Source organism: Littorina saxatilis, linkage group LG13 (genome assembly GCF_037325665.1).
Source record: "Littorina saxatilis isolate snail1 linkage group LG13, US_GU_Lsax_2.0, whole genome shotgun sequence".
In the NCBI taxonomy this organism is placed as follows: domain Eukaryota; kingdom Metazoa; phylum Mollusca; class Gastropoda; order Littorinimorpha; family Littorinidae; genus Littorina; species Littorina saxatilis.
The window spans coordinates 38,476,249-38,503,022 of NC_090257.1; the positions used below are offsets into that span (position 1 = coordinate 38,476,249).

At 44.1% G+C, this 26,774-nt stretch overlaps 1 long non-coding RNA gene across 1 annotated transcript in view; it reads right to left on the reverse strand.

Moving 5' to 3' along the window:
• Positions 1–20,175: 20,175 nt before the first annotated feature.
• Positions 20,176–26,774, reverse strand: part of LOC138945672 (uncharacterized) — a 52,943-nt gene continuing 46,344 nt past the window's right edge. The window contains exon 2 of the long non-coding RNA XR_011449063.1: positions 20,176–21,112. This is a non-coding gene — a long non-coding RNA (uncharacterized lncRNA). The remainder of the gene's footprint in view (positions 21,113–26,774) is intronic.

The following is a 26,774-nucleotide window of genomic DNA, read 5'->3' on the forward strand; positions in this document are numbered from 1 at the left end:
TCAATTCATGAAATTGGCAGCGTTTGCTGGAAGCATGGTTTAATGCTATTTTTACCAGATCTAAGCTTTTGGTGGATGTGCAACCGGTAAGGTAAACAGGCACCTGCATGCTAGAGACAAGAATATTACGAATTGTGACCCTCCACCACGAAATGAGTCGCATGTCACCTCGCGCGGTTCTGCGCTAGGCTGAATGTTAGTCCAGGGAGTGTCTGGTAACAGTGTGAGGGTCACCTTAGTCACAGGCTTATAACTCAAACAGTTTTCGCTCTTTTCTAAAACGGGTTGCACCACTGGATAGAGCATAAAAAACTCTTTATGAAAATGTAAAAATATGAAAATCATGCAAAGGTGACATGCGACTCATCCCGTGGTGGAGGGTCACAATTGTGCAGGGAATTAATCTTTCTGCATTGACTGAGAGACGCAAAACCAGTCTAATTGCTACAACATGGATACACATCCAGACGACTTCCAGAGGGTGTCTAAATGTTTAGTGTACTGTATAGATGAGAAGCATACTTTCGAATTGATTTATACTCGCACTCATTTTCTCTCTTCTTTTACTTCCAGACCTTATTCTAGCTTTGCAAAAAACGAGAAAGTGTCTTTGACAGATACCATCCAAATAATACATTATGAAAACATTACAAGTTCATTTCTACTCATGTTAATCGTTTATGCTTTCTGTGCTGAGCGACATATGGATTGAATTTCTTTCGTAACTCACCTCCCGTCAACCTGCAAAACTATATATATATCTGTAAAAGTAGTTTCAAATAAAGTTAGTATGCTTCCGAATAAAAAATATGAAAGCATTTTCTGAAATGTTCAATTATAGACCAAAACGAAACATTCACGAGTATGTTGTTGACCTGATGGTCTTTATGGTAGACAGCAAGAGTTGCATGTTCAAGAAGTTTAACTTTAAGCAGTACATTTGAAAGAGCAAGGTAATTTAAGGTGGTATAATTTTAATGGTAGGTTCCACTGTAAGGCGACATGGAGGGTATCTTTGACGGACTCATTCAACATTCATACCCATGCACATCACCTCAAACACATAAGCTTAGTTCTTGAGTCAAATTTATTGGCTTCATAAAATAATATTGTGAATTTTTGCAGATTGGCTTATCTATGAATTTTTTTCGAAAATATCTTGCGATCTACGTACGCATTATGTAACACGTGAAGAAGAACATAAAAAGTTCGTCAAGAGGAATCTAATTTGCATTTGCCTTCCTTATTGTTAATTTTTTCTTCATAAAGACTACTTGAAAGAAACAAAATGTTTAACCATTTCAAGGCCTCTGAACACGTTTAAAAAAAATGCAGGTCTTTGCTCACTATATCAGATCTGCCAAGGCTCAGTTTACACAGGAAAAATCATCTGTCGACTTGAACACATACCAATAATCAACAGCCTCACTGCTTCTTGGAGCTGGATTTTGTGTGTGGAATGAATTACACATGTGGCGTTTTATAAATTAATTCATAGAAGATGTACATTCGTGCAGAAAGGCTTTAATTTAATAATTAGGTCTTCGTGATGTTCTCTTAAAATAACTAACACCTTTACCGGGCCTCTGAACCAGTTTTGTGAATATGCAGGTTAAACTCGTGCCTTTTCTGTGTTATCAGTGTATTTCTCATCCAGGCATGGATGCGTCCTCTTAAATGGACAGCCCTTTCCGTGTAAACGATTGGGTTCAAAATCTCAAATCTTACCAGGCTTTAACATGGGATATGGACATCCTTCCGTTTTGAAAAATACCAGAACTGAACACTCTGTATGGGTACTCTCTTTGCGAATGTAGAATTTTATGAATTAACTTCTTAAACGCCACACGTGTAAAACATTCCCTAAAAAATCCAGCTCCAAAAACCAGTCAGGATGTTGATTCCTGGTATATGTTCAAGTCAAGAGATTTTTTTTTCTATGTAAAAGTCTTCGCAGATCTGTGTAGTGAGCAATTTTTGGAAAAGGACGTGCCTTTAAGCCTGTATAGACGGTTTGATTGTTGAGATACCTGGTGGCAATGGCGGCACGGGTGGCAAGAGGTAGTAATGCACAGATGACAACAAACCGACATGCATTTTAAAACAAAGTTAGGAGGCAATTGAGAGGGGGAAACATTTTGTTAATTTCCAGAATCTTTATGAAGAAATAATGAACGAGAAGAAAGTCTGGCCTTTAAGTAAATGCAAATTAAACTATGTATACTTTTGACAAACTTTTTCTGTTCTTATTCACATGTTAAAATGTGTGCAGAGATCGTGAGTTACTTCCAAAAAACCATGTTTCAGGCAACAGGCAAACGGACAATACTGGACACAGGCTATGCTGACCGGCTCATGGACTGACTACCTGATGCTGAAGTACACCAACAGTGGACAATATCTGGAACAAATTGCTGCAGCATGTGAACCATGCACCGGACCACGTGACAACCCAGTATCATCTTCAAACCATGCAGGAAGCTGTTCAACCAAAGATACTTAATTGTTCAACACAGTCACACGATTTGTAAAAGTATAGTTTCAGCCTTCTGTAGCTCAGGGAGTTTGAACCCACTCTTCATCTGTTTAGGAAAGTATTTCTGATTGTTTTGACTGCACAGGTTGGTAATGGTACGATGATGCTTCTGCCGAGAAACCCCACTCGCTCAGGGGTGTCGTTTGGGTCGGCCCTTTGGCCAATCGCCGATTTTTTTTTTTACTTTGGCCGAAATGTCCGAAGAGTATTCGCCTGAATCGGCCAAAGTTTGTCCAGTTTTTTGTATTGGTCAGGCTTTGATTGCTAAAACTGCTGCCGATGTACTTAGTCAACTGACTGACTGTTAGGAAACGCTACCGTTGCTGAGCTTTGGTTCAGTTTTGTGTGTTGCATGTAGTTGACTTATTTGTACTTTGTGGGAAAGTACCGATATTATATTTTGTAAACACAATATTTATGCTTGGACGAGAATGCAGGTGAACTTTCTAGTCCTGTCAAAACAAGTTGTTTACCATGCTGTTTTAGTCGTGAGTTCGTGGCGTTCGATCGGATTAAGGGCGTCGGCACCTTTTGATGTACGTCACAGAGAACGTCACCATTCTAGTCCATGGGCGGTTCGCATATAATGTAGTTGTATCATGTTCGGTCTGGAATATTCTCGAGATTGAGTATTTACTATATATGCCAGCGCGATTTGAATGTTTAAAAAGCTTCTATTTGAGTTCTGCTACGTTGTGCAGTTGTATGTATTGAATGCTGAATAAATCCTCGAACTCAATTTGACGAGTTGTTTTCTGCTGCTGCGAAGACGGGCGACGTAGAATAAAAGAACACAACTATACGACGTTTGAGAACTTGTGGCAATCTCAAGTGTCGTGTAACAATTGGGGGCCAAGCCAAGGATCTACGTTTAACGCCAAGGGTTTTCCAGCAACAAAGACAGTCAAGACAGTCACAGGAGGTAGCCATCAATCGGGTGTATCCTGAGGGATCGGTATTGAGACTACGGAACCGTGGATTCGGTGTGACTGGTGAAGAGTTTGGTAATCGCCGCAGCTCGGTACGGTGAGCGACGCCGGAGTGTATCGGGATTACAGAGGTTAGCTGCCGTTTGGACGAGACGGACTTCGTCGGGGAGCTAGTGCATTAATACTACGAAATACGACTGGGGTACGTCGTGTACGTATCGTGAGCAGAGTGCGCCGTCACGTTAGACGAGGAGGGTGGCAGCCTGCGTCTACGAAGGTGACCAGCGACGAGAGAAGCATCGGAGGTGCAGTAGAGACTGTGTTCTTTTAGAAGACTACATTCGTCTACGTTCGGGGCTGTGAAAGAATACAGACGAACGCACCGGAAAAGACCAGAATGGCTGAGTTCTGGGGAAAAGGAATTGAACTGGGACTAAAAGGCAAGCAGTTGACGGAGTTCGTTGAGTCCCAGACACGACTGCTGGCGCAGCGTGAAGAAAGACAAGTGCAGCGTGAGCGAGAAGAAAAAGAAAGACAAGCGCAGCGTGAAGAAAGACAAGTGCAGCGTGAAGAAAGACAAGCGCAGCGTGAGCGTGAAGAACGACAAGCGCAGCGTGAGCGTGAAGAAAGAGAAAGAGAAGCACAGCGTGAAGAAAGGCAAATGGAGCTGAAACGCTTAGAGCTCCAAATACAACTGGAGAGGAAGCGCTTAGAGCTTCAGACAGAAATGGTGCGTGTTCAAAATGAGCACGAGGCACCACGCCTAAGAGATAACCAGCAGCAAATGCTACACAGGGCATCGAAACTTCCAGCATCCACTGAAGGGAAAGACCAGATCGATACTGCATACTTCACCGGAGAAGTTGAGGCCGTCTGCCTGAAGAAGCCCTTGTACGATCTACTAATTGGGAACATTGGGGGTGCGAGACGTCCTGATGACCCTGATTTCGAATGGAGAATGGGCTCAGCTCAGCCTGCTGCTGAGGAGGAAGACCCACTGCCATTCGCGAATGAAGATATCAGCGAACTGTTACGAGATGACAGAGCAACTGTGCATCGCCGCGACCAGCCGCAGGTTGTAAGCGCTGTGACGACCAGAGCCCAGGCGAAGGACAAAACAACTACGCCACTCAGGGTCACCAACAGTTCTGCAACTGCTGTCGTGGACAGGGATCGGCTGATTCAGCTACAGGAAGCTGATTTGACCTTGACAAAGTACAGGAGTCGTCCTGTCAAGGTGATGACTAAGGGCGACGGCACTGTGCACTTTGAGGTGAAGGCCAAGATCCTGTACAGAGTGTTCCAGCACGCGAGAGTCAACGGTGGGAAGCCATTACGTCAAGTTCTGGTGCCTCAACCACTTAGGCGCCAGGTGATGCAGGTGGCCCACGACTCTATTATGGGAGGTCACCTGGGGGTCAAGAAGACATCAGACAGAATCCAGGCTGCGTTTTACTGGCCAGGACTGCATGCAGATGTGACTCGATTCTGCCGATCGTGCGATATTTGCCAGAAAACCATACCTCGAGGAAGGGTCCCGAAAGTGCCGTTGCAGAAGATGCCTTTGATCGACCGACCTTTCAAGAGGGTGGCCATTGACCTCATCGGCGAGATCAAACCGCCAAGTGAAGAGGGTCATCGTTGGGTACTGACCCTGGTAGACTATGCAACCAGGTACCCAGAAGCCGTGCCTCTGAAGAAAATTGACACCGAGACTGTTGCCGAGGCACTTGTGGACATTTTCAGCAGAATTGTGGTTCCTGAAGAGATCCTCACAGACCTGGGGACACAGTTTGTTTTTGAATGCATGGAAGAGGTCAACAGGCTGCTGAGCATTCGTCACTTGACTACGACACCCTATCACCCGATGTGCAATGGGCTGGTCGAAAAATTCAATGCGACGCTGAAGTCCACGCTGAAGAAACTATGCAGTGAGCAGCCAAGGCAGTGGCATCGCTACATCAATGCCTTGCTATTTGCATACAGGGAGGTGCCACAAGAGTCCACTGGATTCTCCCCGTTCGAGCTGATGTACGGGCGGACCGTGAGAGGCCCGATGCAGATACTAAAGGAATTGTGGACGAAAGATGTGGACACACCTGAAGTGAAGAACAGTTACCAGTACGTGTTTGAGTTGCGAGAGAAACTGGAGGAGACTCTCGAGATTGCGAGAGAAAACTTGAGAAAGTCTCAGGATAGTGGAAAGCACTACTACGACCGCAAAGCCGTAAACAGGAAGTTTACACCAGGTAACAAAGTGCTGATACTGCTTCCCACTGATCACAACAAACTACTGATGCAGTGGAAAGGCCCATACGAGGTTGAGGCCGTGGTAGGGATCAACGACTACAAGGTGAATGTCGGCAAGAAGTCCAAGATCTACCACGCTAACCTCCTGAAACTGTATGTGGAGAGACCTCCGGAAGCAGTACAGGTCGCAGCAAGTGTGGAAGAACCAGCCGAACTAGACGAGTTCGACGGCGAGGAACTACTGGAGTTGGGAGACCTCCACAAGAAAGAGGGAGTGGATGACGTCAAGCTAGGACCTGACCTGACAGAAGATCAGCAGAAGGAGCTGCATGATTTTATGGGCGACTTCACCCATAGGTTCTCTGATGTTCCAGGCTCTACGTCCTTGGTTGAACATGAAGTCCACCTCACATCTGACGTTCCTGTTCGCTCAAAACCATACCCTATCCTGTTTCAGGCTCGGGAATCCTTGAAGAAGGACATCGACAACATGTTGAAGATGGGGGTCATCCGTGAGTCATCATCCCCTTACTCATCTCCCGTTGTTGTTGTCAAGAAGAAAGACGGTACAAACAGGGTATGCATTGACTTCAGGAAAGTGAATAAGATCACCGTGTTTGACCCTGAACCAATGCCGACGGCGGCTGATCTGTTCCGACGGTTGACTGGCAGTAAGATCTTCTCAAAGATCGATCTCAGCAAGGGATATTGGCAGATTCCTGTGCGCGAAGAGGACATACCAAAGACCGCCTTTGCAACTCCAGACGGAACGTATGAGTGCCTGCGGATGCCTTTTGGCATGGTGAACAGTGGTGCTACCCTTACGAGGGGAATGCGAAAAATGCTCAAAGGAATGAAGAATGTTGTGTACTACTGGGATGATCTGCTAGTCCACACGGAGACCTTTGCGGAGCATCTGGAGACTTTGAGGGAACTGTTTTCCCGCCTGACAAAAGCCAATCTGACCGTGAGACCCAGCAAGTGCATTTTGGGGACCGACAACGTTGACTTCATAGGTCATTCACTGAAGGAAGGTCAAAAGGGGCTTTTGTTGGAAAACGTCACCAAGATCCTCAATGCGCCACGTCCTGAAACCAAGAAGCAGGTGCGATCCTTCCTTGGATTGGCTGGGTACTACAGAGAGTTCATTCCAAACTTCGCCGCCATAACGGCGCCTTTGTCGGACATGACCCGAAAAGGATGCCCCAACCGAATACTCTGGGGACCAGCTCAGGAGAAGGCATACCAGACCGTGCGCGACCTGATGTCACGAGACCCGGTGCTACGCCTTCCTGATACTGCCAAAGAGTTCATCTTGCGTACAGACGCATCGGACGAAGGGATCGGCGCCATGCTGATGCAAGAACATGGAGGTAAACCGTTTCCGGTCAGCTATGCCAGCAAGAAGCTGTCAGGAGCCGAGAAGAACTACTCGACCATGGAGAAAGAGTGTTTAGCCATCGTGTGAGGAATCAAGAAATTTGAACTCTACCTCCAAGGGGTGAAATTCGTGCTTCAGACTGATCACAAACCCCTCACCTACCTGAACTCTGCGAAGTTTGTGAATAATCGTATCATGAGGTGGGTGATGTACTTGCAGAACTTTGATATGCGAGTGGAATCGATCAAAGGTTCAGACAATGTTGGAGCAGATTTTCTCAGCCGAGTATGTGAGTAAAACTGTGTTCATTCTCCAACAGACTAATGTACATACCTGGATTTCAATCTGTTATGTATACATAATATGTGTGCAGGTAGCGTTTCAATGATTGAAAGAAATTAGGTAAATTTCTTCTGGTGTTGGGGGTAATGTTAGGAAACGCTACCGTTGCTGAGCTTTGGTTCAGTTTTGTGTGTTGCATGTAGTTGACTTATTTGTACTTTGTGGGAAAGTACCGATATTATATTTTGTAAACACAATATTTATGCTTGGACGAGAATGCAGGTGAACTTTCTAGTCCTGTCAAAACAAGTTGTTTACCATGCTGTTTTAGTCGTGAGTTCGTGGCGTTCGATCGGATTAAGGGCGTCGGCACCTTTTGATGTACGTCACAGAGAACGTCACCATTCTAGTCCATGGGCGGTTCGCATATAATGTAGTTGTATCATGTTCGGTCTGGAATATTCTCGAGATTGAGTATTTACTATATATGCCAGCGCGATTTGAATGTTTAAAAAGCTTCTATTTGAGTTCTGCTACGTTGTGCAGTTGTATGTATTGAATGCTGAATAAATCCTCGAACTCAATTTGACGAGTTGTTTTCTGCTGCTGCGAAGACGGGCGACGTAGAATAAAAGAACACAACTATACGACGTTTGAGAACTTGTGGCAATCTCAAGTGTCGTGTAACAATTGTTTCGCGAATACCAAAAACGAAACATCAATGTTTTGAACAGAAGCCATTGACGAAAATTATAGATGCAAGAGTGGTTTCCCTTGGACAAGGGAAACCACACTCTCAGCGTTTGCGTTCGCCGGTTCGCGATAGTTTATCAGTCAGTCAGTGCTTTCGATTTTGTCACGTTTCACTATATCACATAAGGTGATTATGAAACGGTTAGTTACTTCTAACTAACTAACCACACCACGATCCACTCTCGCAGTCATACAATTAAATAGAGACAACAAAAGTATAAGTTTCAGACGCCTGTTTATGTAATAACTCGCCACCTCCCTCGAGACTTCACTCAAAATATGTTCTTTTACGTTCAAAACGTAAAATACCAAGAGGACACTGACAACAAATGCCAGTTAAGTGTAGAAAATTATAGTAACACGCTGATCCCGTGTAAAGTTAGGAAATATACAGCTGATCTGCCAAAAGTGCTAATTTATGCAGGTGTCACACACCCCACGCTGTCACCACTCGAGTATAATCATAAATAGAAAAGATGACAACGGTGGTAAACAGGGTGCAAAGACATGGTGCACATAGCTTTTCTTCTGCCACTGAGTGGACGGCCTGTAATTAGTCTTTAGTCTCCACAACTGCTCCGTCGAATGAAGTGCTGGTTAGCGTGGTGACGAAGCAGGGAACAGTGGAGACATCAGGCGCCACACCCAGTCGCTGGTTAGCCGGTTAGCTGGTTAGCCGGTTAGCTGGTTACATCACTCCGCAGATAACAGCGTCCCGCAGATAGGCAGCAGAAAACAGCCAGCAACCGTAGCAGGTAGAAATGAAGAAAACAAGGCTGCAACAAAAAGCCTCGGTACACTAAACATGTCATGCTACCCCTCACACCCCACCTTTAAACATGTCACCCTGACATATTTCATCGAGCACGTGGGCCTGCACAAACGGACTTTTACAACAAATCAGCCATTTTCCTTCCTTCTCTCCATATCTGCAAAAACCATATACAGATTAGTATTTTAGCGTCACAAAGAGCAAATTATGCGCTAACCTGGAAAGAACAACAGAGAGTATTTCAATCCACAAACACAGACTCGTCAACAGCGTTAAATAATGATTTATTACCTCAAAAGCCTATGTAGGTAGTACTCTCCTTGAAGCGAAAACTGCTTCCTCCTTTGAATGGCACCTGTTCGTCAACAGCGATACCCCATTCGCCTCTTGCTGAATACTTTATGCCGTGAAATTACCTCACCGCACAGCGAAGAGAATATGACGACCCGTCAACGTCAGACCGCATGTGAACGGAGAGAAAGTGGTCTCAAACTGAAGTTTCCTGAAGCCCTCCTGTACATATGCAGAGCGGCGCGTTGAATATCAATCCAGAAATCAAAGCGATGAAGTCCATCAAACTCGCAGGAAATATAAGACACCGACCGTTCTCCCCAGCGCTGAGTTTTCGAGTGTTCAGTTTACATGTCTCAGACAGACAACCTTGACTAAATCACGTGACTAACCCTGTCACTTCCCAAGTTCAGCTATCGCCAATTCTGCCTCGACAGCAGAAATCACCCCCGAAAAATCCGTGCGGCACAAAACATCCGTGGTCTGCGCTGTCAGCAAAACTCTGCCGTATAGCCCCGACTCACGCACAGGCGCTTTCTGTCGCAATTGACCAAGAGAAGGCACCCCACCGAGTGACACTTTTTTGGTCTATGTCACTAGATCGTGACACACCTCCCCTCTTCAAGACAAAACCTCGGTTTCGCTCCCAGTCATGTTCTCCTCTACAGCCCGAGAGAGAAAGTCAGCTCCAACATTGTTGGCGCCCGGAATGACGCGTACCGTGAATTGGTACGGTTGGAGGATCAACGCCCAGCGCATAAGTCTGGCGTTTGCCAACCTTGCAACCTGAAGATATTGCAGAGGTTGATGGTCTGTTTCGAGACAGAAAGGTCGTCCTCTGGAACGAGCAACCCCTCGTTTCACCCCTGATGACTGCAACCTTCTCTGTCTTCTTGTCTTTGTTCTTCTTGTCTTTGTTCTTCTGGTCTTTGTTCTTCTCCCCATAGGCAGTCCTCTCGATGTAGGCGCGCAGCAGGTTGGCGTGGTACAGGCGTGCTTTCCCGTGCATCATGATTCTGTAGTCATTCTGGCCCACCCTCGCTGTCACCTCAAAAGGTCCTTGCCACTGAAGTTGTAGCTTGTTGTGTTTGACAGATAGAAGTAGCAACACTCGTTCTCCAACCTTGAAGCTGCGTGGCCGTGCCTTGCGGTCGAATCCTCGCGCGTAACGCTGTGCTGCTCTTCCCAGGTTCTCTTGAGCCAGTTTGCAGGTCTCTTCAATCCTGTTCCTGAGTTCTACGATGTAGGTCGCTGTCGTTTGCACCTCCTCGTCAGCCTCTTCGTCTGTCCAAGCCTGACGCAGGATAGCCATGGGACCGCGTACCTGTCTGCCGTACAACAGCTCAAATGGGGAAAAACCCAAGCTCTCCTGAGGAACCTCGCGGTATGCAAAAATCAGTGCTGGGATGTACCTGTCCCACGTGCGTGGTTTCTCCTGAGCTAGTTTCCTCAGCATGGTTTTCAGGGTACCATTGAACCTTTCCACCAGTCCGTTGCACTGAGCGTGGTAAGGAGTGGTGAAGTGCTGCTCCAGTGATAGCAGTCGTGCTGCCTCCGCCATCACTCCTCCCGTGAACTGAGTGCCTCTGTCGGTGAGAACTTCTGATGGAATTCCCAGCCGGGACCACATGGTAACCAGTGCCTCAGCTACTCGCGTAGCTTCGATCGATTTCAGAGGGATCGCCTCTGGGTATCGAGTGGCGTAGTCCACCATGGTCAAGATGTATCTGTTTCCGTCCTCAGACGCAGGCAAGATGGGCCCGATGATGTCAACTGCCACTCGACGAAAGGGTTCGTCGATGAGTGGCATCTTTTCTAAGGGGACCTTCCTCACCCTTCCTTTGGCAACCACCTTCTGGAACTTGTCGCATGACGCACAGAAACGTCGGATATCCGTACAGATGCCTGGCCCAGACCTGTTTACCCTTACGATTTTGGCGTAATTTATTACGATTTTCTGCAAAAAATACGCCATTCCACTATCCGTGTCAAGACTACGATTTTCATAAATAAAAAAAATGTTAAAAAAAAAATAAAAATAAAAAAATAAAAATTATTTTTTTATCAATTCACAGGTTTGGCATTGTTTTTTCAATGGCAAAATGGAGTGAAAAAGCACAGGACTAACCAGAGATCATGTCTGTCTGATGAGACGCTGGAGAGCCTTATTCTAGTGGTGAAGTCTCGCCCTCACTCATTCAGCAAGCGCAAGTACAGTAGAGAAGCACTTGACACACTGAAAATTTAGGCCTACTACGAGCAAAAGAAAAAGAATCAGTGATGCATGTGCTTTTGATGTGATCTTCTTTGAAATTATGATGACTACAAAAACTGACTGATGTGTTTTGTTTGTGAATGATGGATATATGTGCATGATTGCGTTTCGCAGACACAGTTGTCATGTACGTTGTAATTGGCGACGAATGCTGGATGATTACTATTTTTGTGCCAGGATTACTATTTTTGGGGCTGAGCATTACTCCAAAACACTTATGGGGGTAAACAGGTCTGCTGGCCAATAAAAGTGGCGCCACACACGGTCCGTGGTCTTCTTGGTGCCAAGATGACCTCCAAGAATTGAGTCGTGTGCCGTTGCCATGACACCCTCGCGAAACTCGCGAGGCACGACAACCTGTTTGAAAGTTCCTTCTCTGTTGCTGAACTCACGGTAGAGCAACTTCTTCTCCCTGAGGAACTTTGACTTCCCATGCTTCCCGCTCAGCTTCACCTTTCCCGACTTCGCGTGCTCCCGAGGAGTTGCTAGTGTCGGGTCAGATTCCTGAGCCTTCGCGAGAAGCGCGGGGGTCACGTTCCCCAGGGCAGCTCGTGCGGCAGGTAGGGGTTTGAGAGGTTTGTTTTCTCGCTCCGCCTGTGTCCGCGTGAGCACTGAAATGACGTCGGGAGACCGATAAACGGGAACCTCCCTGATGACGCCGTCAACAAACTGAACACGGTTCCCTATAAGCAGGTCGCATGGAGGATCGTCCATGACGACGGCCACAATGGTCCCCGTGAACAACGGTGTTACGACCTTGATCACGGCTGTGTTCAGGTCGTAAGCGTGAGATGCCTCGGCCATTCTCACTCTGATGCTGTCTCCTGTGTAGGCCATAGCTGGAACTAGACTCGCCCGGACCACTATCATGTCTGCCCCGGTGTCCCGCAGACCTTCGCCCTTCACTCCGTTGACGTAGACGTTGCAATGGGGCTGGAAGTGTTTCCTGGAGCACGGAACGCAGAGTTGTGGAATAGTACAAGTGCTCGTGACGTCCCTGAATTCTTCACTGCCAACAAAATTTACGCCCTTCTGGTCAGACTGTCGCTTATGGCAGTCCTTCTTCACGTGGCCCCGCTTGTTACAGTAGAAACACTGGATGTCAGTTCTGGAACTTGATCCCTTGTGTCCCTGATCGTCCTTCCCGTCCTTGGGTCCTGAAGAACCTGAATTTCCTGATTTTCCCGGCCGTGAGCCTGAAGATTTGCCGGAGATCGCCTGGGCGTCCTCGTGTACTCTGATCCAGTCGGCTGCCTCCTGAGTAGTCTTTGGCTGGTGCTCCTGCACGAAGGTCACCACCTCAGGTCGCAGGCTGGACATCAGCTGTTCCATGACAATGAGGTCGGCAAGGTCGTCGACGGTCCAGTTCTTCTCGGCCATCTCCACCCAGCGCCGCAGGTAAAGATTTAGACGTGCCACAAATTGATGACTCAGCTCGCCGCTCAGTCTCTTGCTGTTCCGCAGACGTCGTCGGTAGGCTTCAGCAGTCAGGTTGATGCGCTGGAGTAACGCCTTCTTTAGTGCCTGATAGTCCCTCGCCTCCTCGTCATCCAAAGCGTTGTAGAGCTGCAATGCGCGTCCTTTTAAGCAAGTGCTGAGACGGCTAGCCCACGTGGCCTCTTCCCACTTCTGGTCAGATGCAATACGCTCGAACCTGCGTAGAAAGTCGTCGAGCTCGTCTTTGTCATCGTCGAACGTCGGCAGTCTCGTACGGTCAGCAACAAACGTCGGCGCGCTAGCCTGAGTAGGTGTACCCTTCTCTGCCTGTAGCTTCGCTAACTCTAGCTGGTGCTCGCGTTCGGCCTGTTTGTCCTGTCTGTCACGTTCGGCCTGTCGTTCCCTTTCCTGTCTGTCAAGCTCGTCTTTCCCTTTCCTTTCTTGTCTGTCACGTTCGTCTTTCTTTTCCTGTCTGTCTCGTTCTCTTTCTTGTCTGTCAAGTTCGTCTTTCTCTTTCTTGTCCTGTCTGTCACGTTCGGCCTGTCGTTCTTGTCTGTCAAGCTCTTCTTTTCTCGTCTGTCGCTCTATGTCTTCCTTACGTTCTAACTCCTTGCGTTTAACCAAACTACGCGCTCTAACGCGTGCGTCACGCTCTGTCTGTTCCTCACTGCCAGGAGTCTCAAAAGTTATTCTCCTCGTAGGAGATCCCCCTGTAGCCATGGTTTGTTCGGAAAGCTTTATCACAAAGTTAAGTCTAACGCAGCTATAGCTAGAACACGCAGTGATGAAACAATGGATACAAAAATCCAGCAACCAGAAAATGCAGAAGAAAAATCCAAACGGTGTAGAACAAAACGCGTAGCCTACTTTATGGCTGCTTTTTGCGGTAAAACAAAGTGTTTCCCACAGCCGTGGCCTACTTTATCGGCTGCTTTTTGCGGTGAAACAGAGTGTTTCCCACAGCCTTGGTTAGGACAGAAGTCCTCGGACCCTTCCCCCCCAAATTCCAACAAAGTCAAAATATGGAGAAAAATCCAAGTAAAACAAGACGGTAGAAATGTAACCTGTTACAGAGTGCGAAACAACAATGTAGAGAACACTGAGTAAAACGAATAACAAATCCGCTAACCCCGCTCAGCTCTCTGTAACGGAAAACTCTGAACGTACAACAACAAAGATTCACAAACAAAGGAAAGGGAAGTAATCACAGTTAGCGCATACAATAGCTCACAAATTACAATTTACATTTTTTGCCAGATGTGAATCGCTTAAGGTGTGGTATATGATCAAAACTATACAAACAAGAAGGGCAAAGCCCATACGACTCACATGCTTTACACATTTTTCCTACCAAAATACATGTGACCTTGACCCAAGGTCAAGGTCATCCAAGGTCATGCAACACAAAGCTGTTAATTCAAGACATAGGAAGTACAATGGTGCTTATTGGCTCTTTCTACCATGAGATATGGTCACTTTTAGTGGTTCACTACCTTATTTTGGTCACATTTCATAAGGGTCAAAGTGACCTTGACCTTGATCATATGTGACCAAATGTGTCTCATGATGAAAGCATAACATGTGCCCCACATAATTTTTAAGTTTGAAACAGTTATCTTCCATAGTTCAGGGTCAAGGTCACTTCAAAATATGTATACAATCCAACTTTGAAGAGCTCCTGTGACCTTGACCTTGAAGCAAGGTAAACCAAACTGGTATCAAAAGATGGGGCTTACTTTGCCCTATATATCATATATAGGTGAGGTATTCAATCTCAAAAACTTCAGAGAAAATGGGAAAAATGTGAAAAATAGCTGTTTTTTAGGCAACATTTATGGCCCCTGCGACCTTGACCTTGAAGCAAGGTCAAGATGCTATGTATGTTTTTTGGGGCCTTGTCATCATACACCATCTTGCCAAATTTGGTACTGATAGACTGAATAGTGTCCAAGAAATATCCAACGTTAAAGTTTTCCGGACGGACGGACGGACGGACGGACGGACGACTCGGGTGAGTACATAGACTCACTTTTGCTTCGCATGTGAGTCAAAAAGGGTAGCACCAAGCAGAAAATAAGTCGAGCACTGACGAGATTATCTGCTCTTAGTTATCCTTAATTGGTGGGTCTTTATCAGTTGGAAATTAACTGAGTAAATCCCGGCTTGGCCCCCATGTGTCACGTTTCACTATATCACATAAGGTGATTATGAAACGGTTAGTTACTTCTAACTAACTAACCACACCACGATCCACTCTCGCAGTCATACAATTAAATAGAGACAACAAAAGTATAAGTTTCAGACGCCTGTTTATGTAATAACTCGCCACCTCCCTCGAGACTTCACTCAAAATATGTTCTTTTACGTTCAAAACGTAAAATACCAAGAGGACACTGACAACAAATGCCAGTTAAGTGTAGAAAATTATAGTAACACGCTGATCCCGTGTAAAGTTAGGAAATATACAGCTGATCTGCCAAAAGTGCTAATTTATGCAGGTGTCACAAACCCCACGCTGTCACCACTCGAGTATAATCATAAATAGAAAAGATGACAACGGTGGTAAACAGGGTGCAAAGACATGGTGCACTTAGCTTTTCTTCTGCCACTGAGTGGACGGCCTGTAATTAGTCTTTAGTCTCCACAACTGCTCCGTCGAATGAAGTGCTGGTTAGCGTGGTGACGAAGCAGGGAACAGTGGAGACATCAGGCGCCACACCCAGTCGCTGGTTAGCTGGTTAGCCGGTTAGCTGGTTAGCCGGTTAGCTGGTTACATCACTCCGCAGATAACAGCGTCCCGCAGATAGGCAGCAGAAAACAGCCAGCAACCGTAGCAGGTAGAAATGAAGAAAACAAGGCTGCAACAAAAAGCCTCGGTACACTAAACATGTCATGCTACCCCTCACACCCCACCTTTAAACATGTCGTCACCCTGACATATTTCATCGAGCACGTGGGCCTGCACAAACGGACTTTTACAACAAATCAGCCATTTTCCTTCCTTCTCTCCATATCTGCAAAAACCATATACAGATTAGTATTTTAGCGTCACAAAGAGCAAATTATGCGCTAACCTGGAAAGAACAACAGAGAGTATTTCAATCCACAAACACAGACTCGTCAACAGCGTTAAATAATGATTTATTACCTCAAAAGCCTATGTAGGTAGTACTCTCCTTGAAGCGAAAACTGCTTCCTCCTTTGAATGGCACCTGTTCGTCAACAGCAATACCCCATTCGCCTCTTGCTGAATACTTTATGCCGTGAAATTACCTCACCGCACAGCGAAGAGAATATGACGACCCGTCAACGTCAGACCGCATGTGAACGGAGAGAAAGTGGTCTCAAACTGAAGTTTCCTGAAGCCCTCCTGTACATATGCAGAGCGGCGCGTTGAATATCAATCCAGAAATCAAAGCGATGAAGTCCATCAAACTCGCAGGAAATATAAGACACCGACCGTTCTCCCCAGCGCTGAGTTTTCGAGTGTTCAGTTTACATGTCTCAGACAGACAACCTTGACTAAATCACGTGACTAACCCTGTCACTTCCCAAGTTCAGCTATCGCCAATTCTGCCTCGACAGCAGAAATCACCCCCGAAAAATCCGTGCGGCACAAAACATCCGTGGTCTGCGCTGTCAGCAAAACTCTGCCGTATAGCCCCGACTCACGCACAGGCGCTTTCTGTCGCAATTGACCAAGAGAAGGCACCCCACCGAGTGACACTTTCTTGGTCTATGTCACTAGATCGTGACAGATTTGGATTTGAACATCATGTTGCAACCAAAAAAGAAAAAAAACTAAATTGGCTAAGGTTTGCTACCATTCGCCAAGGTAAGTGATTCCTGACAAAATGACAGAAACACCGCGAATGTGGACAGTGTCAGTGTGAGTGGTAGCAGTGTTGTCGAGTCGATCGAAGCAGACGATAGTCACCGCGAATCGCAATCTGCTGAGCCAGAGAATAACAAGTCGCGTTAGGCGAAATAACAACATTTAGTCAAGCTGTCGAACGCACTGCATTTTTTCACCAAGACCGCATACTCGTAGTTTCGTCAGTCCACCGCTAGTGGCAAAGGCAGTGAAATCGACAAGCCAGAATAGTGCGGTAATGGTCGCGCTTTTCTGTATCTCTTTTCTTTTTAGTGTACTGAGTTTGTTTTTAATCCAAACATATCATATCTACATGTTTTTGGAATCAGGGACCGACAATTCATTAATTATTTTTTAAGCCACCAAGCTGAAATGCAATACCAAAGTCCGGCCTTTGTCGAAGATTGCTTTGCCAAAATTTCAATCAATTTGATTGAAAAATGAGGGTGTGACAGTGCCGCCTCAACTTTTACAAAAAGCCGGATATGACGTCATCAAAGGTATTTATCGAAAAAATTAAAAACACTGTCCGGGGATATCATTCCCAGGAACTCTCATGTCCAATTTCATAAAGATCGGTCCAGTAGTTTAGTCTGAATCGCTCTACACACAGACACACACACACACACACATACACCATGTACCACGACCCTCGTCTCGATTCCCCCTCTATGTTAAAACATTTAGTCAAAACTTGACCAAATGTAAAAAGGAAGAAAGAAAGAAAGAACAAGAAAATAAATTTAAAAAGATCGCAAAGACGAATGGGGAAAACCACACGAGAAATGCGTAAATGTTTTTTTGGGAAAAAATAACAACTACAGCAAACAACAAGTTGCGTAAGGCGAAATTACTACATTTAGTCAAGCTGTGGAACTCACAGAATGAAACTGAACGCACTGCATTTTTTCACAATGACTGTAGTCGGCCGCTAGTGCAAAAGGCAGTGAAAGTGACGAGCCTTTTTAGCGCGGTAGCGGTTACGCTGTGCTGCATAGCACGCTTTACTGTACCTCTCTTCGTTTTAACTTTCTGAGCGTGTTTTTTTTTTTTTTTTTTTTGGGGGGGGGGGGGGGGGGGGGGAGCATCCTTCTTCATGGGTCTTTTTTTTATTTTTTCTACTTCTTTCTGGACATGTATTCATATGATGAACAATTTTTTTTCTCTTCATTACCGTTACTCTATCGTTACAGCTATTTCATTCACCTTTGCTATGTCTAGTAGTTTGTGCGTTTGTTTGCGTGTATGTGCGTGTGTGTGTGTGTGTGTGTGTGTGTGTGTGTGTGTGTGTGTGTGTGTGTGTTGTTGTTGTTCCCATAATTCTGTTAAATAAGCGTGTTTTTAATTCAAACATATCATATCTATATGTTTTTGGAATCAGGAACCGACAAGGAATAAGATGAAATTGTTTTTAAAACGATTTCGGAAATTTAATTTTAATCATAATTTTTATATTTTTAATTTTCAGAGCTTGTTTTTAATCCGAATATAACATATTTATGTTTTTGGAATCAGAACATGATGAAAAATAAAGTAAAAGTAATTTTGGATCGTTTTATAAATAAATAATTTTATTTGCAATTTTCAGATTTTTAATGACCAAAGTCATTAATTAATTTTGAAGGCCTCCATGCTGAAATGCAATACCGAAGTCCGGCCTTTGTCGAAGATAGCTTGGCAAAAATTTCAATCAATTTGAATGAAAAATGAAGGTGTGACAGTGCTGCCTCAACTTTTACAAAAAGCCGGATATGACGTCATAAAAGACATGTATCGAAAAAAAGAAAAAAAATTGTCCGGGGATATCATTCCCAGGAACTCTCATGTCAAATTTCATAAAGATCGGTCCAGTAGTTTAGTCTGAATCGCTCTACACACAGACACACACACACACACACATACACCATGTACCACGACCCTCGTCTCGATTCCCCCTCTATGTTAAAACATTTAGTCAAAACTTGACCAAATGTAAAAAGGAAGAAAGAAAGAAAGAACAAGAAAATAAATTTAAAAAGATCGCAAAGACGAATGGGGAAAACCACACGAGAAATGCGTAAATGTTTTTTTGGGAAAAAATAACAACTACAGCAAACAACAAGTTGCGTAAGGCGAAATTACTACATTTAGTCAAGCTGTGGAACTCACAGAATGAAACTGAACGCACTGCATTTTTTCACAATGACTGTAGTCGGCCGCTAGTGCAAAAGGCAGTGAAAGTGACGAGCCTATTTAGCGCGGTAGCGGTTACGCTGTGCTGCATAGCACGCTTTACTGTACCTCTCTTCGTTTTAACTTTCTGAGCGTGTTTTTTTTTTTTTTTTTTTTTGGGGGGGGGGGGGGGGGGGGGGGGGCGGGGAGCATCCTTCTTCATGGGTCTTTTTTTTATTTTTTCTACTTCTTTCTGGAGATGTATTCATATGATGAAAAAAATTTTTTCTCTTCATTACCGTTACTCTATCGTTACAGCTATTTCATTCACCTTTGCTATGTCTAGTAGTTTGTGCGTTTGTTTGCGTGTATGTGCGTGTGTGTGTGTGTGTGTGTGTGTGTGTGTGTGTGTGTGTGTGTGTGTGTGTGTGTTGTTGTTGTTCCCATAATTCTGTTAAATAAGCGTGTTTTTAATTCAAACATATCATATCTATATGTTTTTGGAATCAGGAACCGACAAGGAATAAGATGAAATTATTTTTAAAACGATTTCGGAAATTTAATTTTAATCATAATTCTTATATTTTTAATTTTCAGAGCTTGTTTTTAATCCGAATATAACATATTTATGTTTTTGGAATCAGAACATGATGAAGAATAAAGTAAAAGTAATTTTGGATCGTTTTATAAATAAATAATTTTATTTGCAATTTTCAGATTTTTAATGACCAAAGTCATTAATTATTTTGAAGGCCTCCATGCTGAAATGCAATACCGAAGTCCGGCCTTTGTCGAAGATTGCTTGGCAAAAATTTCAATCAATTTGAATGAAAAATGAAGGTGTGACAGTGCTGCCTCAACTTTTACAAAAAGCCGGATATGACGTCATAAAAGGCATTTATCGAAAAAATGAAAAAAAAATGTCTGAGGATATCATACCCAGGAACTCTTATGTAAAATTTCATAAAGATCGGTCCAGTAGTTTAGTCTGAATCCAGGCATGGGAATTGAAAATTGTAAAAAAGGCGGAAAATTTTTAACTGAAGACGCGAAGCGTGAAGTCGACGGCGCGAAGCGCCTAGCCTTACTAGGGGGGTCCGGGGGCATGCCCCCCCGGAAATTTTTTTCTCCAAAGAACCCAGATGGTGCAATCTGGTGTCATCTGAGCTCCAAGTTTGCCATTAAATTCTGTTTTTAGAATCAGAGTTTTTAGTACCAATTTTTGATTTTTTGAAGAAAAAAAATATATACATGTATTATATGGTTAAAATTTGTTAAAAAAATTGATCTGTTGAGACAAACAGGAAAATGTAACTTGTAACACAATCTGGTTTATTTTCAAACATAAAAGTTACAAAGGCTCACCAATAAGAATTGCCCACTTAAGTTACTTTCCCATGATCTCTTACAAGGAGTTTAAAAAAAAAGTATACAAAAAAAGAAGAAGAAAATAAGGCTCAACGCATAGATTTTTCTTCGATTTGTGGGTTAGCGGTTTGGGTACCAGCCCAGCTCCAACCCTTGCTTAAATTTGGTAAATATAGTTCGAAGATTACGAATACGATCAGCACAGTGACATTCGAATGGAGAAAAACTGAAACAGATGCGCAAAGTTCAGATCTAGAGCGGTGTTCTTCGCTTGACTTGAGCCAAAATCTGTTCTTCTTCTGCCGTATAAAATCGAAGGAAAATCAAACAATTCAGGAGCACTGTGCCTTACTTGAGCAGAAAAAAACCCACCTGGCAAACGTTGATTGTCCTTCAGAGAAGAGCACGTTTCAATGTGCTTCTTCCTGCGGAGATGCCAGTAACAGTTAGTATGTGTTGCAGACGATGCACCACTGTGCTGAACCACGGACATCAATTTTTCTAAAACGGGTGCCGACGCGCTGTTTGTCTCTATTCACTTCCACAACAGCCGACACCCACTCCCATTTCCATTTGTTCGCGCATCCAGTGTCATCGAATCTTTGACCATGTTTTACAACACGCGCGATCGACATTTTCACTGGTACACTGCGTTCAATGCTGTCGCGTGCCCGCGAATCCTATAGCGTGCCCGCGAATCAACAGCGAGCTGTTTCACTCAAAGTTGAAGTAACTGAGGCGGGCGGTAGCAGTGCGTGAACAAAGTACGGACAGTTTTCGCGGGCTTTTGCGCTAAGGCAAAAGTAACCGGTGCTTTTTTTGTGTGCCTTCCCCCCTTTTATTTTTTCGGCGCACACTTTTGCTTTTCCGGCGGAACAAACAAAAATTTCGGCGGACAATTCCCATGCCTGGAATCGCTCTACACACACACACGCACACACACACACACACACACACACACACACACACACACACACACACACACAGACACACAGACACACACACGCACATACACCACGTACGACCCTCGTCTCGATTCCCCCTCTATGTTGAAACATTTAGTCAAATCTTGATTAAATGTAAAAAAAGTAACCACCAAGAAAAACCCACAAAAAACAGACCGTGATTAAAATCGCATTCCACGTTTTTACATTTAGTCAAGTTTTTTTCATTTTTTCGATAAATGTCTTTGATGACGTCACATCCGGCTTTTTGTAAAAGTTGAGGCGGCACTGTCACACCCTCATTTTGATTGACATTTTTGTAAAGCAATCTTCGACGAAGGCCGGACTTCGGTATTGCATTTCAGCTTGGTGGCTTAAAATCTAATTAATGACTTTGCTCATTAAAAATCTGAAAATTGTAATAAACATTTTTCTTATATAAAACGATCCAAATTTACGTTCATCTTATTCTACATCATTTCCTGATTCCAAAAACATATAAATATGTTTTATTTGGATTAAAAACAAGCCCTGACAAGTCGCGTAAGGCGAAATTACTACATTTAGTCAAGCTGTGGAACTCACAGAATGAAACTGAACGTAGTCCGCCGCTAGTGCAAAAGGCAGTGAAAGTGACGAGCCTGTTTGGCGCGGTAGCGGTTGCGCTGTGCTTCATAGCACGCTTTACTGTACCTCTCTTCGTTTTAACTTTCTGAGCGTGTTTTTAATCCAAACATATCATATCTATATGTTTTTGGAATCAGGAACCGACAAGGAATAAGATGAAATAGTTTTTAAAACGATTTCGGAAATTTAATTTTGATCATAATTTTTATATTTTTAATTTTCAGAGCTTGTTTTTAATCCAAATATAACATATGTATATGTTTTTGGAATCAGAAAATGATGACGAATCAGATGGACGTAAATTTGGATCGTTTTATAAAAAATTTTTTTTTTACAATTTTTAGATTTTTAATGACCAAAGTCATCAATTAATTTTTAAGCCACCAAACTGAAATGCAATACCGAAGTCCGGCCTTCGTCGAAGATTGCTTGGCCAAAATTTCAATCAATTTGATTGAAAAATGAGGGTGTGACAGTGCCGCCTCAACTTTTACAAAAAGCCGGATATGACGTCATCAAAGACATGTATCGAAAAAAAGAAAAAAAATGTCCGAGGATAGCATTTCCAGGAACTCTCATGTCAAATTTCATAAAGATTGGTCCCGTAGTTTAGTCTGAATCGCTCTACACACACACACAGACAGACACACACACACACACACACACATACACCACACCCTCGTCTCGATTCCCCTCTACGTTAAAACATTTAGTCAAAACTTGACTAAATGTAAAAATTAAAAACATAAAAATTATGATCAAAATTAAATTTCCGAAATCGATTTAAAAACAATTTCATCTTATTCCGTGTTGGTTCCTGATTCCAAAAACATATAGATATGATATGTTTGGATTAAAAACACGCTCAGAAAGTTAAAACGAAGAGAGGTACAGAAATGCGTGCTATGCAGCACAGCGAAACCACTACCGCGCTAAACAGGCTCGTCAGTTTCACTCCGTTTTGCACAAGCGGCGCACTACGGTCATTGTGAAAAAATGCAGTGCGTTCAGTTTCATTCTGTGAGTTCCACAGCTTGACTAAATGTAGTAATTTCGCCGTACGCGACTTGTTTTGCGGAGGGGACAGTGTCAGCTGATAAGCAATTATTGAGCGACAGTGCCAACGCGGGACTGAAACGAAGGGTAGTGATGCGAAAAGTGCATGACTTGACGCGGACTATGAAAGTGATAAGCCCCATCACATTGGGCTGTCGCCACTCCAGTGTTAATGGCCACAAGAAAAGCACGTCTCCATATCCCTCTTTTCCACAGGTGTATGGTGTGCCCAGTGCACGCCCGTTTCAACCCTGTGCACGGATTTTGACGGATTAGCTCGTAGACGCCGCCTGAATGTTGCCAATTAGGCCAGGTAATGCTTGAACTGCGGTTCAATCAATGAGGCTTATATCGCGCATATTCCGTGGGTACAGTTCTAGGCGCTCAGCAGTGATGCCGTGTGAGATGAAATTTTATACGGCCAGTAATTGCAGCCATTTCGGCGCATATTTACCTTTCACGGCCTATTATTCCAAGTCACACGGGTATAGGTAGACAATTATTAACTGTGCCAAAGCAATTTTGCCAGGAAAGACCCTTTTGTCAATCGTGGGATCTTTAACGTGCACACCCAATGTAGTGTACACGGGGGGGAGTTCGGACACCGAAGAGAGTCTGCACACAAAGTTGACTCTGAAATAAATTTCCGCCGAACCTGGGATCGAACTCACGCTGACAGCGGCCAACTGAATACAAATCCAGCGCGCTACCAACTGAGCTATATCCCCGCACCTTGACTACTTTCAGGCTTCTTTTTCTACTCTCTGTTCCAATGTAAAGGCAGGGCCTCACATCCACGTCGGACATCGGACATATGAGGATATTTTTTTCAAATGTCCTATACATTTTTCATGCAGGAGGACAAATGTCCTATTGTTTTTGTCACAAAGTGGTCAATGTCCGATTATTCTATCATTTGATCCGGACATCGTCAGTACTTCTCAATTTACAGTAGTTTGAATGCTAATTTATCGATGTATTGCGAAGCGATGTGTAGCAGACGAAATTAGACACTTTGTGCCTCTAGTACCAAAGAGTTTCCAAGGCTCGCAACTCGGAATGCTCGAAGCCAGTTGAGAGTTGCCTCCCTTCGCGCTTTCCCCGAAAATAACAAACATGCCGCCTAAACGAAAACTGATCCCAGAAAAGGAACAGAAGAAATTACACTTCAAGTCCCTTCCCTCATCATCTGTCAGTAGCACGGAAACTGAGCTTCCTCCAGCCCCAGAGCAGTTAGAGCCCGATCGCCCAGGTGAAAATGTCGATCACGATAGTCAAACATCGGAGCCGAAGAAAGACACTACCCCCTCCCTTACCCCCACACGTAACTTCGTCTCAAGCTTGATGCGTGTGTACCTGGAGGGGCCAAAGGATGACATTCACAAGTCACAGTGGGTGGTGAAGGTTGTTGAAAAGTGGACATCCACGAGGAAGCGAATGCTCTTTAAATAGCAAAAGAAAGGAACCAGCACAGTAGTTGAAGTTCAGAGACAGAAACACTGCACTGACTCGATGTAATTTATTTTATATTTTCTGTTACCTTTTTGCTAAGAAAAGTATTTTTGTTCTTTTACCCTCGTGCCAAGAAACTAGTCAAGTTTAATTATATTTACGTTTTGTTACGGGAAAAAAATGTCATATTGATTTGTTTTTGTTCAGGACAAATGTCCTATCACTTTTACATTGGCCAGGACATTTGTCCTATGCTACCTCTCATGGATGTGAGGCCCTGTAAAGGCTTTTTTTTTTAAGGGAAACGAGCTATTTGTGTATGGCAAAACACGTACGGCCGTGGATTTCCTTGCGAGGGGTTATAAGCTTACTTATTTCTTTTTTTGTCCTCGAAAAAAAGAAGAAATTCTGTCCGTGAATTATTTTTCTTTTTTCTGTCTGTAAAGCCGGGGGAAGTTAATTGTTTTTTTAATTGTCACAGTATGCAAAAGGTCTTCCTTCTAACCATACTATATATGATGTCGGGAGCAGATATCAGTGAAGATAAATTGCCATTATTTAATACCAATGTTAAAAGAAATAATGAGTGGCTGCTGACACCAGTTGATCCTGTTTAAAATCAAGGATAAGCCACAAATTGTTTATAAAATATCTAAAATTCTTCAGCTTCAGGAGGGCTTTGCCCCCCAGACCCCCAAACGGGACCCTGGACCCCAGGTCCCAGGTTGTAACCCCCCCCCCCTCTGGCTTGACCGTGCTGCTCCGCCCCTGTAATCTGTGTTCCTTAGACAATGATTGTATGTATCGGTGTTCCCCTCTTGAGTCTTGTGCTTCAATGTTACGGTGACTTTGGATGAGCCAAAATAATAGCCGAACTTTTTCCAAGATGCCCTAAAGCTTTCTGACAGTTTCGGCCAAATGTCCCAACATGTAAATGTCTAGCAAAACCCCTGTCGCTAGCGCACCAGCTGCCTGTTATGAGTAAGCGACGTGCCTGTATTTCCTGCAAAGCAAGACAGAATAAAACAGCAGCTTAGTTTGAGCTTTTAAGACATTCGTACCAGAGAAAACGTGTACGTGTTTGTTTGGAGAGGGTGGATAGAATCATAAGACACGCTGTGTCTATGTGACGTAGAGCAGGTTTTCACATTCATGCTGAAGCACTGTGTGATCGCTATAATTCTTTCTGGCATATCTTACCTTGATTTCAGATAGACTGGGAACCGAAATGAGGATGTCTACATGAATAAACTATGCTGATATGTATGTGTTTAGAAATAAAGAATAGTTTTAATGATATATGATGGTGTGTTTTGTTTTTTAATCCAATGTGATATTTTCGTATTTGAAAACAAATTGTACACTCTGTGGTCAATTTTACTTTCAGATAAATAAATCTATCATAATGGAAATCATCTGTTTGTGTTGTGTTACTTACTCATTTTGATCAATGTTGAGTCGTCCATATTCCTGTGTGTACGCATAGTATGCAGTTTGAAGGTAGTAGATGTCCGAGCAAACATAGGAGGATGTGCTGTTAGGCTGTCTATCTCCTCATCCAGGTTTTCCAGATATTCGAATTTAGTTCCCTCTTGGAGTTTCTGCACTGACACCTGATAAGCAAAATACACGTATCACTCTGTGACCATGGCAACATGTATCATCTGTATGCCCCGTTCAAAAATTACCTTGAGATTCTAAGGTATACACAGAAATTGCAGTGGATCACAAAAACAACACGAACAGTAGTACATATATTCACAGTTTAAAAATGCATGCAATGAGAGTCAATAACCCGATTTAACCCCAGGTAGATTCAGGGTCCCACTGACTGAATCTCATATGGTTGCTTTTCGGCACACACCATACATTTTTAATGGGACTGTGAGGTTTTGTTACAACAGTAAAATAGTAGCAACGTACTGTCTGTTCGTGACGTTTGAGAAGGGGTCAAACCCGCTATTGCCGCGGCCCGTTGTTGCCGCGGCCCGTTATTGCCGCGTCCCGTTGTTGCCGCGGCCCATTATTGCCGCGGCCCTTATTTTCTTCTTTTTTTTTCTTCATTTTTTCATTATGTACATTAATTTTTATTGACGAGAAAATCTCTTACGCAAGGAGAAAGGACGACCCCCAGCGGAAGTTTTCACCACGTCCGCAGGGATTGGAACTCGCAATCCTGTGCATTGGAGGCAGGCGCGGCGGCCCTCCCGAGGGAGGGAGAGAGGGAGGGACGGAGAGAAATAGTGGGATGGAGGGAGAGAGAGGGAGGGAGGAAGTGAGAGAGGGGAAGGGAGGGAGATAGGGAGGGAAGAAGAGAGAGGGAGGGAGAGTGAGAGAGTAGAGATGGGATGGAGGGAGGGAGGGAAGAAGAGAGGGGGGAGAGGAAGTGTGGGAGG